General features: G+C 52.4%; 1 long non-coding RNA gene across 1 annotated transcript in view; it reads left to right on the forward strand.

Annotated features, from left to right (window-relative positions):
- The window catches only part of LOC140429627 (uncharacterized), a 114288-nt gene extending 105117 nt beyond the window's left edge, over nt 1-9171 (forward strand). The window contains exon 2 of the long non-coding RNA XR_011949147.1: nt 8211-9171. This is a non-coding gene — a long non-coding RNA (uncharacterized lncRNA). The remainder of the gene's footprint in view (nt 1-8210) is intronic.
- The last annotated feature ends 1323 nt before the right edge of the window (nt 9172-10494 follow it).

Below are 10494 nucleotides of genomic sequence, written 5' to 3' on the forward strand. Positions count from 1 at the left end.
CAGGAAAGATAAATGAGGTGTTCAAGACCTTCTATGAGGAACTGTATAGGTCTCAACCCCCAGAGGGAGGGGAGGGGATGCGGCAGTTCCTGGACCAATTGAGGTTCCCGAAAGTGGAGGAGCGGGGGGTGGTAGGCCTGGGGGCACCGATTGGGGTGGACGAGGTTATTAAGGGACTGGGAAGCATGCAAGCAGGGAAGGCCCCAGGACCAGACGGGTTCCCGGTGGAGTATTACAGAAAATATGTGGACTTGTTGGCCCCGTTGATGGTGAGGACGTTCAATGAGGCCAGGAAAGGGGGTACTCTACCCCCGACGATGTCGGAGGCGACGATATCGTTAATTTTGAAGAGGGATAAAGATCCGTTGCAGTGCGGGTCCTATAGACCCATTTCATTGTTGAACGTGGACGCCAAATTGTTGGCAAAGGTACTGGCATCGAGGATAGAGGACTGTGTCCCGGGGGTGGTGCACGAAGACCAGACAGGGTTCGTAAAAGGGAGACAACTGAATGTTAACGTGCGACGACTATTAGGGGTGATAATGATGCCCCCAGTGGAGGGGGAGGCAGAGATAGTGGCGGCAATGGACGCAGAGAAGGCATTTGATAGGGTGGAGTGGGAGTATTTATGGGAAGTGTTAAGGAGGTTTGGGTTTGGGAACGGGTTTATTAGCTGGGTTAGACTTCTTTATGGGGCTCCAACGGCAAGCGTAGTTACAGGTCGACATAGATCGGAGTATTTCCGACTATATAGGGGAACAAGACAGGGATGCCCGCTGTCTCCATTGTTGTTCGCGTTGGCAATTGAACCTCTGGCCATGGCGTTGAGAGACTCCAGGAAATGGAGAGGGGTGATTAGAGGGGGAGAAGAACACCGAGTCTCGTTATATGCGGATGACCTATTGTTATACGTGTCGGACCCAGCGGGGGGAATGATAGAGGTTATGCGAATTTTGAGGGGGTTCGGGGATTTCTCGGGGTATAGGCTAAACATGGGGAAGAGTGAATTATTTGTGATACATCCAGGGGACCAGAGTAGAGAGATAGAAGGCTTGCCTCTAAGGAAAGTGGAAAGAAACTTCCGATACCTGGGGATTCAGATCGCTAGGAGCTGGGGAACCTTGCACAGACTTAATCTGACACGGTTGGTAGAACAAATGGAGGAGGACTTCAAGAGGTGGGACATGCAGCCTCTGTCGCTGGCGGGCAGGGTGCAAGCAATTAAGATGATGGTCCTCCCGAGGTTCTTATTTGTATTTCAATGTCTCCCTATACTAATCACTAAGACCTTTTTTAATAAAATAGACAGGAGCATCACGAGCTTCGTGTGGGCAGGGAAAGTTCCGAGAGTAAGGAGGGGGTTCCTTCAGCGTAGTAGGGACAGAGGAGGATTGGCACTACCGAACTTGGGCGATTACTATTGGGCCGCCAATGTGGCAATGATACGTAAATGGATGATGGAGGGTGAGGGAGCGGCGTGGGAAAGACTGGAGAGAAAGTCCTGTAAAGGGACGAGTTTAGATGCGCTGGTGACGGCGCCGCTACCGATCTCACCTAAAAGGTTTACCACGAACCCGGTGGTGGCGGCAACATTGAATATCTGGGGACAGTGGAGGCGACAGAGAGGGGTGCGGGGAGCCCTGGTGGGGTCCCCAATCAGGAACAACCATAGGTTCGCCCCAGGAAGAATGGATGGAGGATTTCAGAGCTGGTTCCAGTTGGGAATTAGGAGGGTGGGAGATTTATTTATAGATGGGACTTTTGCGAGCTTGGGAGCATTGGAGGAAAAGTATAAGTTGCCCCGGGGAAATTTCTTGAGATATATGCAGGTGAGGGCATTTACTAGACAACAGGTGAGGGAATTTCCATTGCTCCCGACACAGGGGATACAGGACAGGGTGCTTTCAGGGGTGTGGGTCGGAGAGGGCAAGGTGTCAGAGATTTACCGAGAGATGAGGGAAGAGGGGGAGGAGTCGGTGGGCGAACTAAAAGGAAAGTGGGAAGAAGAACTAGGGGAGGAGATAGAGGAGGGTATGTGGGCTGATGCCCTAAGCAGGGTAAATTCCTCTTCCTCATGCGCCAGGCTTAGCCTGATTCAATTTAAGGTGCTACATAGAGCACACATAACGGGAGCAAGATTGAGCAGGTTCTTTGGAGTGGAGGACAAATGTGGGAGGTGTGGCGGGAGCCCGGCAAACCACGCACATATGTTTTGGGCATGCCCGGCACTGGAAGGGTATTGGAAGGGAGTGACGGGAGTGATTTCGCGGGTGGTGAAGGCCCGGGTCAAACCAGGCTGGGGGATAGCTCTATTTGGAGTTGCGGAAGAGCCGGGAGTGCAGGAGGCGAAAGAGGCCGACGTTGTGGCCTTTGCGTCCCTAGTAGCCCGGCGCAGGATCCTACTCATGTGGAAGGAGGCGAAACCCCCCGGACTGGAGGCCTGGGTAAATGATATGGCGGGGTTCATTAAACTGGAGCAGATAAAGTTTGCCCTGAGGGGATCGGCTCAAGGGTTCACCAGGCGGTGGCAGCCATTTCTCGACTACCTAGGGGAACGTTAGAGGGAAGACAGATGACCAGCAGCAGCAACCCAGGGGGAGGGGGGGGGGGAGGGGGGGGGGTTTAGTTTAGGTCAAAGATAAAGGGGTTTTGTTACTTGTGTATTGTTTAAAATTTCTGTATTGTTATTGTTGCGTTTGCTTTGTAAGAGGGGAAAAATTGTTGTTTGGGAAAAAATTTTCAATAAAACATTTATAAAAAAAAAAAAAAAAAAAAAAAAAAGGTGGTGGTGGACCAGAAGAAGAGAGCGAAGAAGGACAAAATGGCAGCGGGCGGAGACCAGGCAGCGTGGAGGCAGTGGGCGGAGGAGCAACAGGAGGATATCCAGAGCTGCCTCAGAGAGATTAAAATGGACCTGCGAGAGCCGATGAAGGCTTCTATTGATAAGCTGCTGGAGACACAGACGGCCCAGGGGGTGGCGATCCAAGAGGCTCGACAAAAGATCTCTGACAATGAGGACGAGATCTTAGGCCTGGCGGTAAAGGTGGAGGTGCACGAGGCGCTCCACAAGAAATGACAGGAGCGGTTCGAGGAGATGGAGAATCGGTCGAGGCGGAAGAATCTGCGGATTCTGGGCCTCCCGGAGGGGCTGGAGGGGCCGGACGTGGGGGCCTCTGTGGTCACCATGTTAAACTCGCTGATGGGAGCGGGGTCGTTCCAGGGGTCCCTGGAGGTGGAAGGGGCCCATAGAGTGTTGGCGCGGAGGCCCAAGGCTAATGAGCCTCCGCGGGCGGTGCTGGTGCGGTTCCATCGGTTCGTCGATCGGGAGTGTGTGCTCAGGTGGGCCAAGAAGGAGAGGAGCAGAAGATGGGAGAATGCGGAGGTTCGGATATTTCAGGACTGGAGTGCGGAGGTGGTGAAGAGGAGGGCCGGGTACAATCGAGCGAAGGCGGTGCTGCACAGGAAGGGGGTGAAGTTTGGCATGTTGCAGCCGGCGTGACTGTGGGTTACCCACAAGGACCGGCACCATTATTTTGAGTCTCCGGAGGAGGCGTGGGCCTTTGTTCAGGCCGAGAAGCTGGACACAGACTGAGGGTCGGGATGGGCGATTGGGGACTGCGGTGTATATGTTATGCCTATTTTTGGTTCGGGGAGGAGGTGAGCCTTTGCATTGTTTTGGGTTTCTTTTTCTCTGTGTTTTTCTCTTTCGGGTTGGGGAGGGTGGATGGGGTGGGTTGGGCACTGTTTTGGTTGGTGGCGGGGCCTGGTAGGTGGAGAGCACGTTTTTTTTTCCCGCGCTGAAGACTGGGGGGGGGCGGGGCCGGGGCGGGGAAGCGAGGATTGTTTCCCACGCTTAGAACGGAGGGGGGGAGGGGGAGAGCCTGTGGATGGGGAGCAGGAGAGGAGGGTGTGCCACACAATGGGAGGAGTCGAAGGGGAGGCGGAAGTGGCCGGGGTCAGCAGGAGTCAGCTGACTTGCGGAAGTGCAATGGGGGGAGTAAGCCAGCTAGGATGGGTCCTAGCCGGGGCGGGGGGGTGGGGGGATCAAGTTGCTGCTGCTAAGGTCAGGGAGGAGCTGGAGTGAGTGGGGGGGGGTCGAGACGGGGGTATGCCGCTGTGGGGAACGGGCCGGGTGTGGGGTGCGGGCACGTGACTGGCCGGGGAAAGGTTATGGCTAGTCGGCGGGCGGTTAGCCCCCTGATCCGGCTGATAACCTGGAATGTAAGGGGACTGAATGGGCCGGTTAAGCGGGCCCGCGTGTTCGCGCACCTGAAGGGGCTCAAGGCGGATGTGGTTATGCTCCAGGAGACACACCTGAAGGTGGCAAACCAGGTAAGACTGAGGAAAGGGTGGGTAGTTCAGGTGTTTCACTCGGGGCTAGATGCCAAAAATCGAGGGGTGGCGATCTTGGTGGGAAAGGTGTTATTCGAGGCGTCGAGCATTGTGGCAGATAATGGCGGTAGGTACATAATGGTAAGTGGTAAGTTGCAGGGAGAGAGGGTGGTACTGGTCAATGTGTATGCTCCGAACTGGGATGATGCGGGTTTTATGTGGCGTATGTTGGGTCGGATCCCAGACTTGGAAGTGGGGGGCCTGATAATGGGGGGAGACTTTAACACGGTGTTGGATCCTGCACTGGACCGATCCAGGTCTAGGACGGGTAGGAAGCCGGCGGCGGCTAGAGAGTTGAGGGGATTTATGGACCAAATGTGAGGGGTGGACCCTTGGAGATTTGCAAGGCCGGGGGACTAGGGAATTTTCATTCTTCTCACATGTCCATAAGGCTTATTCTCGAATCGACTTTTTCATTTTGAGTAGGGCGCTGATAGCGAGAGTAGAGGATACCGAGTATTCGGCAATAGCCATTTCGGACCACGCCCCGCATTGGGTAGACTTGGAGATGGGGGAGGAGAGGGACCAGCGCCCGCTGTGGCGCTTGGAAGTGGGGCTGTTGGCGGACGAGGAGGTGAGCGAGCGGGTCCGAGGAAGTATAGAGAGGTACTTGGAGACCAACGACAACGGGGAGGTCCGAGTGGGGATGGTATGGGAGGCACGGAAGGCGGTGGTGAAGGGAGAGCTGATCTCCATTAGGGACCACAAGGAGCGGAGGGAGCGGGGGGAGAGGGAGAGGCTGGTGGGGGAGATAGTGAGGGTAGACAGGAGGTATGCGGAAGAGCCTGAGGAAGGATTGTTGAGGAAGAGGCGCAGCCTCCAGGCTGAATTCGACCTGGTGACCACCAGGAAGGCGGAGGTGCAGTGGAGGAAGGCCCAGGGGGTGGTCTACGAGTATGGGGAAAAGGCAAGCCAGATGCTGGCGCATCAGCTTCGGAAGCGGGACGCAGCTAGGGAGATCAGGGGAGTTAAGGACAGGGGAGGGAGCATGGTGCGGAGTGGGGTTGGCATCAATGGGGTCTTCAGGGACTTCTACGAGGAATTATACTGATCCGAGCCCCCGTGGGAGGAGGGAGGGATGGGCCGTTTCCTGGACCAATTGAGGTTTCCAAAAGTGGAAGAGGGACTGGTGGCGGGACTGGGGGCCCTGATTAGGCTGGAGGAGCTGATCAAAGGGATAGGAAGCATGCAGGCGGGGAAGGCACCGGGGCAGGACGGTTTCCCGGTCGAGTTCTATACAAAATATATGGACCTGTTGGCGCCGCTGTTAGTTAGGACCTTTAATGAGGCAAGGGAGGGGGGGGCTTTACCCCCGACGATGTCCCGGGGACTGATCTCCTTGATCCTGAAGCGGGACAAGGATCCCCTGCAATGTGGGTCTTACAGACCGATTTCCTTGCTAAATGTAGATGCCAAGGTGCTGACGAAGGTCTTAGCCACGAGGATTGAGGATTGTGTGCCGCAGATCATCCATGAAGACCAGACGGGGTTTGTGAAGGGGAGACAGTTGAACGCGAATGTGCGTTCTTTTGAACGTTATCGTGATGCCGGCGAGGGAGGGGGAGGCGGAGATAGTGGTGGCGATGGACGCTGAGAAAGCCTTCGATAGGGTAGAGTGGGTGTACCTGTGGGAGGTGCTGAAGAGGTTCGAGTTTGGGGAGGGGTTTGTCAGGTGGGTTAGGCTGTTGTATGAGGTCCCAATGGCGAGTGTGGCCACAAATAGGAGGAGGTCCGAGTACTTTCGGTTGCACCGAGGGACGAGACAGGGGTGTCCCCTGTCCCCCCTGCTCTTCACACTGGCGATTGAACCCCTAGCTATGGCACTGAGAGAGTCGAGGAACTGGAGGGGTTGGTGCGGGGTGGGGAGGAGCATAGGGTGTCCCTTTATGCGGACGACCTGCTGCTGTATGTGGCGGACCCGGTGGGACGAATGCCAGAGGTAATGAGGATTCTAAGTGAATTCGGGGACTTTTCGGGGTACAAGCTCAATATGGGGAAGAGCGAGCTGTTCGTAGTTCAGCTAGGGGACCAGGAGAGGGGGATTGGCGAGCTCCCACTAAAAAGGGCGGAGAGGAGCTTCAGATATTTGGGGGTCCAGGTGGCCAGGAGCTGGGGGGCCCTGCATAGGCTTAACTTTACAAGGCTGGTGGAGCAAATGGAAGAGGAGTTCAAGAGGTGGGACACGTTGCCGCTGTCCTTGGCGGGTAGGGTGCAGTCAATCAAAATGACGGTGCTCCCAAGGTTTTTGTTCCTGTTCCAGTGCCTCCCCGTGTTTATCCCGAAGGCTTTTTTCAGGCAGGTTAACAGGAGTATAATGGGGTTTGTGTGGGCGCGAGGGACTCTGAGGGTGAGAAGGATGTTCCTGGAGCGGAGTAGAGATAGGGGGGGCTCGTGCTGCCCAACCTCTGTGGGTACTATTGGGCCGCCAATGCGACGATGGTGCGCAAGTGGGTGATGGAGGGGGAGGGGGCTGCATGGAAGTGGCTGGAGACGGCGTCCTGTGTGGGTACGAATCTGGGGGCGCTGGCAACGATGCCGCTTCCGCTCCCTCCAAGGAGGAATACCATGAGCCCGGTGGTGGTGGCGGCCCTCAAACTTTGGGGGCATAGGGGGGAAGTTGGGGCCTCGGCGTGGACCCCATTACGGGGGAACCACCGGTTTGCCCCAGAAAGAACAGGTGGAGGGTTTTCGGGGAGGCACAGGGCAGGGATACGAAAGTTGGGGGACCTGTTTGTGGACGGGAAGTTCGCGAGCTTGGATGAGCTGGAAGAGAAGTACGGACTCCCCCCCGGGGAACACCTTCAGGTACTTACAGGTAAGGGCGTTTGCCAGACAGCAGGTGGTGGAATTTCCGCGGCTACTGCCACACACAGTACAGGACAGGGTGCTCTCGGGAGGGTGGGTGGGAGTGGGGAAGATCTCGGAAACTTACCAGGTGATGCAGGAGGAGGAGGAGGCCTCGGTGGTGGAGTTGAAAGGTAAGTGGGAGGAGGAGTTGGGAGAGGAGATCGAAGAGGGGACGTGGGCAGATGCCCTAGGGAGGGTGAATTCTTCCTCTTCGTGCTCAGCCTCATACAGTTTAAGGTGCTGCACAGGACACACATGACCGGGACAAGGATGAGCAGGTTCTTTGGGGGTGAGGACAGGTGTGTTAGGTGCTCAGGGAGCCCAGCAAATCACACCCATATGTTCTGGGCATGCCCAGCGCTGGAGGAATTTTGGAAGGGCGTAGCGAGGACGGTGTCGAGGGTGGTAGGATCCAGGGTCAGACCGGGCTGGGGGCTCGCAATATTTGAGGTGGCAGAGGAGCCGGGAGTGCAGGAGGCGAAAGAGGCCGGAATTCTGGCCTTTGCGTCCCTGGTAGCCCGGCAAAGGATTCTCCTTCAGTGGAAAGATGCGAGGCCCCCAAGCGTGGAATCCTGGATCAGCGATATGGCAGGGTTCATTAAGTTGGAGAGGGTGAAATCCGCCTTGAGAGGGTCGGTACAAGGGTTCTTTAGGCGGTGGCAACCGTTCTTAGACTTTTTGGCAGAACGATAGACATTGGTTAATGGCAGCAGCAGCTCGGGGTGGGGGGTTTACTTTATTTTTGTTTATGTTATTTACACTGGAGGGTCTGAGGGGGTGTATACACCTGTTGTGTTAAGGCGGGGTGTTAATGTTAATTTATTATTTATGTGCGGGGGGGGAGGGGTTTGGGGATTGCTTTTTTAGATTGTGTTTTGTACTTAACCCTGTTGGGTTCTTTTTTCTTTCTCATTTTGTTATCGATATTTTATGAAAACCTTTAATAAAAATTTTTTTTTTTTTTTTTAAAGAACACAGTGCACGACTCCTGCAAGTGTTACAGAGAATACACAAATACAGATCGAAGCTTAATCGGTCTAAGTGAAACTTTGGTATCTCAACGTCAAAATTTCTGGGTGACCAAATATCAGAACACGGTGTGCAACCAGATGATGATAAGATTGCTGCTATCCAGAAGATGTCCATCCCAGAAGATAAAAAAGCAGTTCTGAGATTCCTTTGTGTAGTGAATTTCTTAGGAAAATTCATCCCCAAACTTGCTTCACGAACAACTGCCTTGCGTCACCTCATAAGGCAGAACACTTTCTTCTCATGGACTGCAGAGCACACATAAGAATGGTCTGATCTCAAGTCAGCACTGACCACCAAACCTGTCCTTTCCTTCTTTGACCCTGGGCGAGAAATTAAAATTTCCACAGATGCGATGAGATTGGGGCAGTTCTCCTTCAAAAGAATGATGATGCTTTTGGGAGACCCATTGCATCTACATCCAGATCTATGACCACCACAGAGCAACATTACGCTCAGATCGAGAAAGAGTGTTTAGGTTTGCTTACGGCAAAACAGAAATTCTATGACCACATGTATGGACGTCCAATGTTCATGGATGAAACAAATCACCGACCACTTGTTCATATAATCAAGAAAGATTTGAATGATATGACTCCAAGAATACAACGAATCAACTGGCAGCACAGTAGCATAGTGGTTAGCACTATGGCTTCACAGCACCAGGGTACCAGGTTTGATTCCCAGCTTGGTTCACTGTCTGTGCGGAGTCTGCACATTCTCCCCGTGTCTGCGTGGGTTTCCTCCAGGTGCTCCGGTTTCCTCCCACAAATCCCAAAAGACGTGCTGTTAGATAATTTGGACATTCTGAATTCTCCCTCTGTGTACCCGAACAGGCGCCGGAATGTGCAGTGTTAATGTAAGCCTACTTGTGACAATAAAGATTATTTAAAAAAAATTAAATCTGTTGGAATTCTTTGAAGATGTAACCAGTACAGTTGACTAGGAGGAGCCAGTCAATGTGGTATACTTGGACTTTCAGAAGGCGCTTGACAAAGTCCCGCATAAGAGATTATTGTGCAAAATTAAAGCTCATGGGATTGGGGGAAGCGTATTGAGGTGGGTAGAAAATTAGCTGGTAGCGAGGAAACAAAGAGTAGCAATTAATGGGTCCTTTTCAAATTGGCAGGCAGTAACTAGTGGGGTGCCACAGGGATCGGTGCTGGGACCCCAACTATTCACAATATATATTAATGATTTGGATGAGGGAATAAAATGTAACATCTCAATGTTTGCAGGTGATACCAAGTTAGATGAGAGGGTGAACTGTGACGAGGATGCAGAGATCCTACAGCATGATCTGGACAGGTTGGGCGAGTGGGCAAATCAATGGCAGATGCAGTATAATTTGGATAAGTGTGAGGTTATTCACTTTGGAAGTAAAAACAGGAAGGCAGATTACTACCTGAATAGTCATAAATTGGGAGAGGGGAGTGTGCTACAACGAACATGCAAAATCGCTGGAACCACTTGATTCAGGTGATCTAGTGAGATTCCCACTGGGGTTTGGTCTGACTTAGTTAAGGTCATACGTCAACCAGCACCTCACTCTTATATTGTTATATTGTTAAAGCGACTGATGGTTCTGTTCTAAGAAGAAACCAACGTGCTCTTTTGAAAGTCAAGTCTTCTTTTAGCACAGGGCTAAATCGCTGGCTTTGAAAGCAGACCAAGGCAGGCCAGTAGCACGGTTCAATTCACGTAAGAGCCTCCCCGAACAGGCGCCGGAATGTGGCGACTAGGGGCTTTTCACAGTAACTTCATTTGAAGCCTACTTGTGACAATAAGCGATTTTCATTTTAATTCAAACTTTATTTCCATGTATTAAGTTTCATGGTAATTTATTACATACTACTACTGGACCTGATGATGAACAAGGTGACTTCCAGAAGACATTGAAAACATCTGCAACTCAGTCGACTGGATTGAGGAGATCATCAATAATCAGAAAGAAACCTGAAAGACTTAATTTGTAAAACATTTTAACTAATTTTGACTCACTTGTTAACTTTTGGCATACATATCAATGTATCATGTAATATCATTACTTATATTTTCCTTTTTGTACTGTACAAATGTCTAAAAAAAGGGGGGATGTAATGCTATGCATAATCTAAGAAGAGTAAAGGGTTAGCAAGGTGATGTTCATTTATCTTAACACTAGATAGCAATACTGAGTAGTCTTATAAAAGGCTGCATCTCTAAGCATTCTGGGAAAAGGTTAAG

This window comes from Scyliorhinus torazame, chromosome 1, assembly GCF_047496885.1.
Source record: "Scyliorhinus torazame isolate Kashiwa2021f chromosome 1, sScyTor2.1, whole genome shotgun sequence".
In the NCBI taxonomy this organism is placed as follows: Eukaryota; Metazoa; Chordata; class Chondrichthyes; order Carcharhiniformes; family Scyliorhinidae; genus Scyliorhinus; species Scyliorhinus torazame.